Source organism: Nicotiana tomentosiformis, chromosome 2 (assembly GCF_000390325.3).
Source record: "Nicotiana tomentosiformis chromosome 2, ASM39032v3, whole genome shotgun sequence".
In the NCBI taxonomy this organism is placed as follows: Eukaryota; Viridiplantae; Streptophyta; class Magnoliopsida; order Solanales; family Solanaceae; genus Nicotiana; species Nicotiana tomentosiformis.
In genome coordinates, this window is record NC_090813.1 from 68,350,838 (window position 1) to 68,365,312 (window position 14,475).

Consider the following 14,475-nt stretch of genomic DNA (forward strand, 5'->3'; position numbering starts at 1 on the left):
TTCTCTCTCCCAACTTGATTATATCAGAAAATTTATGATTTTCAATAACCATCAATCTTTCGTAGTATTGCGGGTCCTGAGCTCTGACAAAGAACTTATTCATTTATTCTTCTTCCAGCGCTGGCCTCACTTTTGCAGCTTCAGACCTCCACCGAGTAGCATACTCGCGGAAAGTTTCCGTTGGCTTCTTCTTGAGATTTTGAATGTAGAAAACGTCTGGTGCGTTTTCCGTGTTAAACCTGAACCGATCCATAAAATATTATGCCATGCTTACCCAATTGACCCATTTCTTTGGGTTCTGACTGATGTACTAAGACAAGGCGTCTCCAGTGAGGCTTCTTATGAATAGCTTCATGCAGATTCTTTCATCCCTGCCAACTCCTACAAGTTTGTCACAATACGTTCTCAAGTGCACCTTCGGATCACCAGTTCCGTCAAACATTTCGAACTTGGGAGGTTTATAACCCTCTGGCAGTTCTACGTCCGGCTGAATACACAAATCTTTATAATTCAAACCCTCAATGCCTTTTCCTCCTTCGACATTTTGAACCCTGCCGTTAAGTTTCTTGAGTTTCTCTGCCATGTTCTTGATGAGCAGGTCCTTCTCAGCGGATTTGGGTATGTATAGGGTCTGTTTGTAGGGTGTGGGGTAAGGTTTCCACATATATGGATTGCTTTGGTGGACTCTAGAAATCTGGGCATAATAGTGGTCATTGGTTGAGTTTTACGGGTCACGAGTAGGATGTGGTGCATTCTGAGGAGTGTGGTATGTGGTAGTTTGTGGGTACTGGGTCGGATGATGATGATGCTGTGTAGGAGTTGGCGCAGGTGGAGGATTAAGATTTTGGGGAGGCGTGGTGTATTGATGAGGTGCGAGAGGATTTTGCGGGTGCTGGTTTTGTGTGTTTTGAGGAGGTGTTGAGTTTTGGGCATTTTGTTGGTTGATGTCGGGAACATTCAGGGTAAGGGAAAGCTTTGCCAGGTTACGGACCTACTTAAGTTCCCCTTGTAACTCCAGTATCTTTTGCTCTAATCGCAAAACTAAGTCGTTCTGTGCCAGAGTACCCCGACCATCCGAAGTTTCAACATTCTCTGCATGTGTAGCATTGTCTTTCCTGATACCGCTCAGATCATCCATCTTAGCCTTTCCTTTGTTCTTAGGATCGCTTGGAGGAGGAGGAGGTAGAGGACCTCTATATTTGGTGTGATATGCTGATGATGCCAGTATGCACAAACCAACCTTAGGGGATGGGAATAAACCAAAAAAAAAGAAGAAAAACAAAAGGTAAACAAGTCAGTAAAGAGTATTAAAAGGATATTTACGATATTTAAACACGTATTGTGGAATTCGCGTCCTAATTTGGGGACCTCATCGTGCCCGAGGCAGGCCTAGCGACATATAGCTTTGGAGAAAACTCAATGCCGATAACTGCATCATTTCATTAATATGATAAATAGACCAAATCTCTACTAAAACGACAATATTATAAAGAGTCACTAGTGGCATTTGCCTTACTACAATCAAATTCTAAAACGAATCTAGAAAACATCACCCCTAATCTACTTGGTCCTAGAGGGACCTTTTCCAAGCTTGGCTTTCTTAGCCCCGTTAATCAGATTCCCCAGGTCGCGCATGTCCAATAGCAGATACGCCCATGCTAGATGTCCTCCTTCATTGCCCTATGCGTTCTGACAATCCGAGACCCTTTTCCTCATCTTTCCCTCAAGTTCCATTAAACCCTGCTCCAAATACTCCAACCTTTCTGCTGATTTAGTAGCGATTCCCCTCCATTCATTGATTGCTTCTATGTCCACTTTATGTTGTTCCAAATGCCTGGCCTCAGATTCAAAGACCCTTTTGTGCAACCTCCTGTATTTGACTTGTGCTTCAGCTTCGTCGTCTATGACCCTATTCCTCAAATCAACCCCTAGCTTGACCTCTCCTGCTATTTCAGCGACCAACCATGATGTGTAGAAGTACGCATGGCCAACATGATACCTGTCTGGCTCGATGGTATCTTTCTCCACAATAATCTTTTGATGCCACATGTGTTGTGCCTCGAACTTGCATGGAATAACATTCCCTTGGAAATCTGCTTTGTAATGAACCATTTTGGAAACTCGTGGTATAACTTGTTTTCTCCCAGCTTGCCTCATGACTCTGATAGGAGCATAAGAATAGATACCCCTTAATCCGATTAGCACTAAATGAGGAACATCTCTTGACCTGATGATGAATTCGCTAGTAGGGAACCACTCAAACATCCAATGGACCTTGTCGTCAGTCAAATTACTAAAGAAGTGTACCCAGCCCACAATGTTTCCTGGTTGTGTAAACCTATCCGGGATAAAAGTCATTCTTTTTGGATGGTGAAATGCTATGTGGTCATTCCATGGTCGCCGCGGAAATTCTTAACGGTATTGTCCCTTCTGAAGATGTTCCAATAGCCATATTTGCAGTAACAGATTGCAACCCTCAAAATGCCTATATCCTTTCTTGCAACGGTCTAAGGCTCGGTATATCTCCGCTACGATCATTGGGACAATAGTGTAAGTCTGTCCCTCAATTCCTTCCATTAGGGTCATAGTAACCATAGTTAAGCGAGTGTGAATCCTTTCTCCTTGTATTGGGAATACCAGCATCCCCAGAAAACAGACAATGAACACAAAAACCTGACGATGAGTCCAACCCAAAGAGGTGATAGCAAATTCATCATGATAAAACGGTAAGACTTGTTGTGCCCATAACGCTCATAAAGGAAGTCGAATGGTACGTAAGACTTCTTCAGGAAGACTAACTCATCATTCCTTCTAAAACCCATCATTTTCAGAAACCTCGAGAAGTGCAATTTTCCGGTACCAACAGACCAGGGATTTCCCAGGGAAGCCCAGCAAAGCCTCCTATTTCCTCTAGAAGGGGAGTCATTTTTATGTTACCGAAACGGAAAACAACCCTCTTCTCATCCCAGAACATAGCAACGGCCTCAATCAGTGCATTGTTTGGCTGAATGTCTAGCAAAGAAGGTAAATTCTCGAGAACTCTTTTCACATGATTTTTGTCGCTTGGCGAGAGATTTTCCCACCAATCTAGCAACAAAGGTGGGATACTTCGAACCATGCCGAACCTGGGCACTTCGTGCCTCATTTCTGCAAAACAGATAAAGTTAGCCCTTTCCCCCTCCGGATTCGACTATTTACGCATTAATGATTAGCATATTGGCACATTTTTTCCAAATAATGCACATATCATGATTGTGCCCGTTGGGATTATGGAAATCCCGATGGGATTTGGACAAGGTTTGCCTTAGAGGGTTATCACGCAGATAGCGTTCTAACCCATACTAGGTTTAGACATGATGCATGCACGATTAATATCAGAGTGGGAGTTTCTAAAAGAGTTTAGACTAGTACTCTCAAGTGGACAACTTGAGAGGGAAAGGCACGGAACCATCGATTGCACCGCTGATCGACTAGTTTTACCGCAAATAAGCCTTTCCAAATTTAAAAAGGGTGATATAGGAAGAGCGCGGACACTCATCAAGTGCCGCTATGGTATTAATTGTACACGAGTGGAATATGATGTAGGGCATTCTTTATGCAAAAATAAAACAACACGTTGTCAAGTATTTTGCATGATAAAAGCGATAAATGCAGTATTTAATAAATGTAAAGACAGAAAAGAAAGGAAAACAGGGAATAAGTTAGTTCGTATAATATAAAAAAAATTGTAATGAAGCAATAAAGGGGTAAGGATTGGGAAAGTCATAATACAACAAAATTTAAAAGGTTGGAGCCAGTGGGATGCATATTGTAACCTGATTAAGCTAAGAGTTGCATATGAGTTCACATAAAGGGGAAATAGGGAAGAGGGTGTGCATGTAGCAATAAAAGAGAGAATGGGAGCGGGATGTTCAAGTATCAGCAAAATAATAAAGACACGCTTATCGAGAGAGACTAATACATATAGACCAAGTTCGCATTGATAAGAGCCTAAAAGATATCCCCAGCAAAGTCGCCATGCTGTCGCGCCCCTTTTTCTCGCGAAATCGGGCTTCGACACGTGACAACTCTTTTAAGGAAGGGTGTTAAAAGAGAGAGTCACCACCTAACAGATTAAGGTGCGTTAGGGCACCTATTTGCAGATAATTCTGGATTAACCAGTTGCGTCACCAAAGATCGGATAAGGGATCAAATTATCTCGAGGAGAAGGTGTTAGGCACTCCTCGAGGTCCACAACGGTAGGTCCCGGCCAAACTCGAATTATATGAATTAGTCTAAACAAGGAGAACAAACAAAAATTGGGCAAATAAAAACGATTGACTTTTAAACAAAGGTGGGGAGGGGGGGTCCTAAGTATTTTAGCCTAAAGGATCACCCCGTGCAACATAAATAATACTTCGTAACTCCCTCGAGGTGGGGTTTTACTCGTATTATTCATCGGGCATAGACTATCATCTCCTGCTACCCGATTACTATCTTTAAGTTGTTTACCTAAAGCGCACTAGTTGATTCTAAATCGTGCCCTATGCGTGCACTACCCGTCCCATGCCTATGGTCCAGGAGGCATTTTGACCTCTATCTCGAAGTGGTTCTAGACTTTAACTTAGATTGCTCAAAAGGAGAAAAGACTAGGTGACAAGCAAAACATTTAGGACTTTCATGTATAGGCAAACAAAGGCTCAAGTTGGCCTCCGCACTTAGGCAACAAATGCACGCGAACTAACTAACATTGACAGTTGCAGATTTTAATAAGTTAAGGTCTCAGAACCCTATAGGCAGGATCTCTATGTGATTATGGATTTTATAAGCGGGCAGCTTCATGTGTAAAAGCCTTTATTTTAATACAATTTCTAAAGCCTATATAGTTGCCTACTAATTATAAGCATAAGAGATTAAATCTATAGGCATGATTTCTAGGTGATTCGCGTAGTAACTAACAATGGTAATCATAAGAATATGTTTCAGAATTGCTTAATCGAGTCCTATAGGCATGATTTCTAATAATGGTTAAAAGAAATGAGTAGGACAATAATCAAGACTGATTTAGACCCTATAGGCATGATTTCTATAGTTAAAACTGTTTTTTAGATCCTATAGGCATGGCATCTAATTTGTATATTAAACCGTATGTAAACAGAATCCTATGCGCACATTGAGATATTAATCATTCAATACCCTATAGGCATGGTTTCTAATAGGTAAAAGTAGAATATATTTGGACCAAATAGAGAACCTATAGGCAAGATTTCTAACACACATTTGAGCAAGATAGGATACTTATAGGCAGGATTTCTATTATAACTGAAAAGTAACACATTTTGAGCAAAATAGAATACCTATAGGCATGATCTCTAACACATGACAACGGAACATGTTTGAACATAATAACACATTTGAGCTAAGTGATGAACCTATAGGCAAGATTTCTACCCCATCTCAATGCAAGTGTAAGATAAATCCCCTTTCCCAATTTTACTAAAACCCCAAAATGTTATTACAATAATTATTACAAACCCAGAATGAATAGCATGAATTACATAGGAGAATAACTATAGGGAGCCTACAGCAGGCCCAAAATACACCTGGACAAGCTTGGCCTTTATAACAGTCTCCAAGTTACACACTCATAGACATACAACAGCCAGGAATTGAATGATTCACCTAGTGAGCACAAGATAGAGTTGAGCATATAAAACCAAGGCCCTAGTGTGTCAGAGTTCCCAAGGGCTTCAAGAACCCAGGGCAGTGCTCACACTAGGGTGGTTAACAAGAATAGTTCAGAGGAGGGAGTAAGGACCAAATCCTAATGTGTCAGAGTTCATAAGGGTCTCAATTGGACCCTGAGCAGTGCTCACACTAGGGGGTCAAAGGATAGAACATAAGTAGCATTGGCTTTCAGCCGGCTAAGAATAAGAACTCAAAGAGACCAAGTAGTAAAGGAATAGACTGAGGTTAGGGGACAACACTAAGGGATACAAACAGATTCAAGTTGAGCATATAAAAACAGTAATAGAACATGCTTGGGTTTTAAGAATAGACTTTAGCAAAGTTTCAAAAGAACAAATTCAACACATAATACATATGTTACCAAGACAGGTTTGCAGGATTGATGTGCACACACTTATGGTAAAAAGTTCAGATTATGCTAAATGTAGAATGCTAGTATCACAAGAAGGAATCGTATCAATCAGAACTTCACAAGATAAGGGCAATTACTAGGGAAGTCAAGACATGGTGAAAACAAGATCAAAACAGGTTGCATGTCATCACAACAAATTCAGAAACAGACTTGTGCTATATACTTATATACTTATTCTTAGTCAACTAATCCATATAAAGGGGGTATGGGAGCATGTTTAAATAGCAAATTCAAACAATAAAGAGATGTCTATCAGTAATACATAGGCTAGGTAGACTTTAAAGAAGAAATTAATCAACTTAAAGTAGGTCTAAACATGTCTCAAACTACAAGCATAATGACATTTTAGATTAGAAAGGCCTAGAATTAAAGTAAGACAGTCAGAATTGCATACGAGAACAGCCCAGAAACATATTGAACAACAATCTTCAGAAGTGAAAATACATGCTAATGACAGGTAAGTAGAAATGAAATGATAAAGGTTTGGTAACTCACCAGTTAAGCGAAAACAAGAAAGAATGGAAGTCCACAGTGTTATGAATATCAACAAAAGAACAAGAACTCAAAATTTCTGTCCTTGCCTTTCAGCCGGGCAGGAACCAAAGTGCAGAATAAGATTATTAAAGAGCAAAGAGCACACAACTTTTATTTTTTTAGTAATTTTTCTTAATGATTCCGGACTGTCTCAAAAGGGAAGTGGGGAGGAGTTTATATAGCAGTAGAAATCAAACACCCAAACAAGAAAAATCATCAGTCAAACACTAGAAAGGAAAGCAACCGAAATTAGTAAGGAAAAGAGAAAATTTCAAAACCCTAATTTTAGGTAAAGTACATAAATCGGCAGAAATATAAAATAAATAAAAGGTAAAAATCACATGCTACATAGAATAAGATGAACATATACAGAAATACCTTTTAAAATCAAAGAATCGAACCAGATTTGGTTCGATTTAAAAGAATCTGAAACCCTAATTTTAGGGTGAGTAGGAATAACAGAAATACACAGAGATTCATACCATGAAAGAACAAGAATGAACATAGACGAAAAAGGTCAAGGAACTGAACCAGCTTTGGTTCGAAGTTGATGAGATCCGCTTGCCATGTTTAGGCAAGCGGTATAGAGAAAGGGTCAAGTACCAAGGGGGAGTCGAATATGGCAAGAAGCAACCGTATAATCCCATATCCGGTAGGATTAGGAGAGAAATTTGGGGGGAGACGACTAGGTTTTGGGCAGAGAGAAGGGGAAAGTTTGAGAGCATTCAAAGGCGGCGGGTGGTGAAGAGTGGTTAGCGTTAGGAGAGTATTAGGTTAATTAAAAGGGACGGGGTAATATGGGTCGTTGATCTCGGAGATCAACGGCCATGATTAGTTGGGGGCTCTGGGTCGGGTTGGAGGTTATTTGGTTTGGGCTCAGAGGTTATTGGGCTGGGATTGGGTAGTTTAGGTCCGAAATTAAGGTAAATTTGGGGCCAGATTTTAAATACCCAATGTTTAATAAATAAATAATTTATAAAAGTAATTAATAAATATCAAAATATCATTTGTGCACTAATATGATTAAAAATAATTTTTTAATATTATAAAAATATAAAAAGTTATTTTCTGCATAAATAAGGTAATTATACATGCATATGGGCTATTATTGCAAAATATACAATTTGGCCCTAAAAATGTAAATGTAATTGTGATAAATGCATTGAAAATATTTAAAACCTCATATTGGTATAAATGATAAGTTTAGATGATTAAATCATCATAAAAATAATTTGTAGAATAATTATTGGATATTTATATAATAAAATACAGAAATAAATTGATTTAAAGCCTTTAAAAATTATGAAAAAAATATATATATGAAAAATGCTTGTATATGCTTATAAACTAAATGATGATGCATACGTACTATTTTGAAAGTGTGTGTATATATATATATATATATATATAATTTTATTTTTTTAAAATATGAGGGAAAATCGGGTATCAACACTCACAATTGCTATACCTGAGCACCACCAGCACCAGTAGGCCAATTTCATTTCAAACCATTCTGAAACATGTCTCAAACTCATCCGAGCCCTCAGGGCTCCAAACCAAACCTCCAGACAATTCTAAAAATATCATACAAACTCGCTTGTGTGATCAAAACTCAGAAATAACACCTTAAACTACGAATCGAACACTACAACGCATGAATTTTAAAGTAAAATTCAAGAATTTCTAAAGTTACAACTAAACGTCCGAATTCTATCAAATCAACTCCAAACAACACCAAATTTTGCAGATAAGTTCTAAATACCATAACAGGCTTATTCCAAGTCCCAAAATCAAATTTCGAGCTCAATAGCTAAAAGTCAACCTACGATCAAACTTTTCATCTTCAAATTGCCAAATCAATACAAATCAACCTACGGACTTTCAAAATCAATTTCGGACATACGTCCAAGTCCGAAATTACGATACAAGCTATCGGAGTCATCAAAATATAGTTCCGGGGTCATTTTCACAAAAGTCAAAGTTTGATCAACATTTTCTAATTTAAACCTCTAAGTCAAGAATCAAAGGTTTAAATCAAACCGAAAGCTTCCCAGAATGAAACTAACCAACCTCGTAAGTCATAAAATCATAAACACACATGTGTGAAGCATAAAAAGGGATAACAAGACATAATTACACAAAACGATCAATCGGGTCGTTACACTTTGCATTTAACTTTGAGAGCCCATTTGTTCCCAATAGCTCTACGCCCAGGCGGAAGGTCAACTAGATCCCAGACTGTATTGGTTTTCATGGACTCTAATTCTTCTTTTATTGCTTTCATCCATTCATCTTTTTCAGGGCTCGATAAAGCCTCAGTGACAGACTTTGGCTCATCCATTTCTATGGGAGATACCAAGAAAACATAATCTTCAATCTCATAAGTACGTTTAGGTATATTTTTTCTGGTACTCTTTCATAGTTGAAATTCAGATTTTTCAGAAGGATTTTTGGATTGAGAAGTCCCACTCGGATCAAGAACAAGATTTTGATCGATTTGATTATTAACTGTGTCAGAAGACACTTGCTGACTATCTGAGTTCAACATTTCATAAAGAGGCTCTCTATTCTTTACCTCACCCTTCTTTGGAAAATCATTTTCTAGAAATGTGACATCTCGTGATCCAATCTCAACAACACTTCCATCCTCTAATTCACCAATGAACACATACCCTTTAGAGTATTCTAAATATCTTATAAAGATACATTTCTTGCCTTTTGGACCTAATTTACCAAACTTGTTAAAAGAATCTTTTACATATGCAGCACAACCCCAAGGTGGTAAATCATTTAAGTTTGATTTATGACCAATCCAAAGCACATAAGGAGGGGAAGAAACTGATTTAGAAAGTACTTTGTTCAATATGTAGGCTGCAGTAAATAACGCATCTCCCCAAAAGGAGATAGGTAACTTTGTCTGCTCCATCATGGACCTTATCATGTCCAATAGTGTTATATTCATCCTTTATTCTATACCATTTTTGCTGAGGTGTGTAAGGAATAGTTAATTGTCTCATGATGCCCTTTTCGTTACACAATTCTTCAAATTCTTTTGATAGATATTCACACTCTCTATTGGTTCTTAAGATCTTAATCCTTTTGTCTAATTTATTCTCAACTTTATTCAAATATTTCTTAAAGCATTCAAGCGCTTCAGGTTTATGAGAAATCAAATAGGCATAACCACAGCGTGTGAAATCGTCAATGAACGTAATAAAATATAATACACCAGACCTAGCTCTCACATTCATTGGACCATAGATATCAGAATGAATTAATTGTAATGGAAAATCAGCTCTCTTAGCCTTTCCAAATAGTTTATGTGTAATCTTTCCGTCAAGATAATTTTCATAAGTTGGCATTTCAATTTTAGAGAAAGAACCTAAATGTCCTTCCTTAGCCAATCTATTCATTCGATCCTTCCCTATGTGACCTAATCTTGCATGCCATGTAATAACATCAACACCATTATTACTAGAATAATATGCCATAACACAACGGTCAACATAATAGTTATACGTAGAAGGATTATAATCTAACACAATAAAACCATCATAACGATGTCTAAAATAATAAACAAAATATTGTCTAGAGTAATTCTAATACCATTGCCACTAAAGTTCAAATTGAAATCTAAATCTCGAAGAACAGACATAGAGACTAAGTTTCATCGAATCTCTGAAACATATAGGTAGAGCCGTCAATATGGGCTTGGCCCGTTGGGCTAGCCCAGCCTAGCCCGTAAATTAGTAGGGTTGGGCTAGAATATTTGGAACCCATTTAAAAACGAGGCTTTTAAGCCCGACCCGAGTAAGCCCGTGGCCCGTGAGGCTTGACTAAGGTTGGGCTGGGCCGAGCCGTGGGCCTAATAAAAATATTTATTTAAAATATATTAAATATAAAAAGTATAAGACACTGTAGCATCGGAATCATCATTTTGCCTTGGTGGGAGTGTTCTTACCTAGTACAAAAGTTGCATCCATCATGTAAATGTCAAAACACTTGTTACTACTCGAAATTGGCTGCACGGCTTTTTCTAAACTCAAACTGATAATATTTTTTATGTGAATTCGAATATTATTAGTTTTTAAAATTTAATTATTCTTAATATTTAACTAATTAATATTTCATATGAATTGTAGATGTAGATGAAAGTGAAGATGTTAAGACAACCTTGTCACAAGCGGATTCAAATATGTTTGATGAAGATGATATGTTAGATATCTCTTAAGCAACATGGACGTTCTCTTGAATAGTTTGTTTTGACTTTTGACTTTTATTGAATGAAATATAGTCTTGTCTTTTACATACTTTTTTAGTGTTTATTGTGATATATTGAATCGGTACAAAAAGTAATTAAGTTTTGCGAAATTATTTTAATAAGATATTTTTTAACTTTTAAATATTTACCTTTTTTAGGTTAGTACTTAAAGAAAAAATATAAAATTATATTTAAAAAATGATGTGCCAGCCCGTGGGGGCCCACGGCCCACATAGGGCTGGGGTGAAATGATCATTATAAGGCTCATCAAAATGGTGGGCTAGCCCAGCCTGACCCGTCAATTGCTAAAGCCCACATGAGTTGGGCTGGGCTAACCCGACCCGGCTAATATTGACAAATCTACATATAGGACATCATGCAACATCAAATATCGACCACCACGCATGTCCATTCTGCATGCGCCTATCCCTTTGACTTCAACCTTTGCATTATTTCTCACGTACACATGCTTTGATCCAGGTGAAACTCTACGAAACTCTATAAACGCTTCTCTATCACGGCTCACATGCTCGGTGGCCCCTGAGTCTACAATCCATACAGGATAAGATTTAGTTAGTAAAACAGTTCTAGAAACATATATAGCACTAGGAGATGCATTTTGAAATGCTACCTTTTTCGTCTCAGTGCACTCACGAGTAAAATGCCATGTAACTTGGTAGGTGTAGCACTTCATCTTGCTCTTGTCTTTCTTCTTATAGAACCGTTTTTCTTTCTTGGAATTTGGCTTGTTCCTTTTCTTAGAGGATCCATCTCCGATCTCTAGTACCCTTTCTATCAGTTTTTTAGTTTTTTTTGCGCTTGAAGCTTGATCTTTTTGTACAACTTGATTTTGCCCCACGGGCACTAAGTACAACTTTAGCAGCACCAAGCCGCCCGTCTTCAAGCTCTACATGACGGGCAACATCAACAAAAGTTTTGATGTTATCATTGTTGGTCAAGTTAACCCTCAAATGTTCTCAATTATTAGGAAGAGACCGGATCTCTGTCTGAACTTGTTGTCCATTGGAGAGAACATGACCAACACTTTTCAGTTGAGTAGTCATGTTTGACATCACCCTTAAGTGTTGCTTGACACTGTAATCATGACACTTCTTGTACGTAGAATCTTTCTTTTTCGAAATATTATAAGTTTTCAGATCCCTCCTGTGTTGGGCAGTGTTACCCTTCTCTGGGTGACTCATAATATGGTTAATACTTTCAAGAGCATCTTGCTCTTCGAGTACATACCACATCTTATGACTTCATATGTCGTAATTTTCACCATTCAATTTGTCACCCTTGTTCAAGTCAGTAATGATACTTTTTGATGCCATGTCTGTTATTAGAGATAATATTACAAGTTTAACTCATCAATACATATTGCAGTCAATTTATGCATGTGATTACACACTCAAGCAAATTAATTATAATATTAATTTTACATTTAGTATAGAATCAAAAGTTCACTACGTTTTCATTCATCATCTATATCTAAATATTTTAATTAATATTAAAGTCACTTCTTAGTGTGTACTTTATTTCAAGTCTCAATCCATTATAAAATAAAAATAATAAATAATATATGTAAATAGTGAGACAAATAACATAATTTAAATTTTATTAAAATAAAACATATAATAACAATTTACATTTCTGCTAGGACATACATGTACCAATCGAACACTAACTCTCGCACATATACGCTAAAAGGTGCACTATGCCAAATATCATGATAAATCTTAGTTAAAACTTCACCCCAAGGCTCTCAAAGAGAGTCCGCTAAAATAGCTAATGATTTCCAATCAGTAATCTCTATGTAATTAGATAATTCAGCTTTTTTTAATTGAAAAATGTGTACATGTTCAGGAATGGATGCATCAGGGCCCATTTTAAATTCCTTAAACTCCCTAAGTTTCTTTTCTCCTTCCCTTCGTTCAGACCTTTGATCCCTTAAATCATTTTGCCTCGCTCTTGGGACATTCCTGATGACTTCAGGCTCAGAGTCTGAATCATTACAGAAATAAGTTCTGTGACGACGCATCCTTCTACGTTGTCCCCTTCCTCGACTTTGAGAACTCCCACTTGGAGTAATTCGAACTTGTCCCTGTTCAGCCATGTCTGAAATAGGACCAAGGAAACAATAATAATAGCTACAGCCATTCAATGTGACAACATATATCACAATTACTTGTAGAAGAATATCAATTGAGGGATTATGACTAAACTAATTTTTCATACTAAGAAGGCAGTGAAGTTACTAAGATCATTACTTTTAAAAAAAGTATAATGTTCCAAATACATTAATTGATCCTTTTATAATATTTTTTTTATGGTCCGAAAGAATACTCTTCCGTAAGATCCAATAAGTGAATAAACAATTCACATTTTAAATTTGATCCAAACACACAAGTAACTTTAATGCATTACTTTGCTTTACAAAGACCAAATTCATGGCTTCAAGCTTTTACATCAAAAATAACAAACAAAAAATCACTTAATGATGCAGCACCATGGCTATTCACGTACGGAAAATAATATATAGAATCAATTACAAAAAGATATTTGTACACTTCTCAAATAACTGAAGTGACAAAATTTTAAACAAGCTTAACATGGTGTAACTCTTAATAATAAAGTAGTAAATTAAACAATTATTTATATTCTCAAAGTATTTTCAGAGAGCTATCAATTCTCATAGCAAATAAGAACAAACAATATTTGCTTTTGACTCATGTATAAAGAAAATATATGTAACGACCCGACCGGTCGTTTTGAGCTCTAGCGCGTTGTTCGGCGATTTTAGACCTTAAATAGTTTCACTTCAGGTATTATGACTTGTACGTGTGGTCGGAATTGAATTTTGAAAAGTTCGGAGTTGATTTGGAAAGAAAATTCTAAATTCGGAAGCTTTAAGTTGCAAGGGTTGACTAAGGTTTGACTTTAGAGTAAATGACCTTGGAATCGGTATTTGAATGTTCCAATAGGTTCGTATGATAATTTCGGACTTGAACGTATGTTCGGGTTGAGTATCGGGTGGTCCGGAAGCATTTCGGCGCCTATTATGGAAAGTTGGCATTTTGGAAGTTCTAGAATTTCATAAGTTTGGTTTGAAGTGAATTTTGATATAATCGATGTCCGTTTGAAGTTTTGAGCCTTGGAATAGGTTCGTATCGTAATTTATAACCTGTGCATAAAATTTGGCGTCATTCCGGGATGTCTAAGCATAATTCGGACGCGTTCGGCAAAGTTGGAATGGTTGAGGGTTTAAAGAAAGGTTTCGATCGTCGATTCATAATTTTGATATTGTTTGACATAATTCGAGGCTTCGACTAAGTTTGTATCGTATTTGAACTTGTTGGTATATTTGGTTGAGGTCCCGGGGGCCTCGGGCAGAGTTCGGATGGCTAACAGATCAAAGTTTGGACTAGAGGAAAAGCTGGAGTTCCAGTTCTGGTGTGATCGCACCTACGAGGTTTTGGCCGCAGGTGTGACACCGCAGGAGTGGCCCAGGAGTCACAGAAGCGCATAAGGTTGAGGCTAG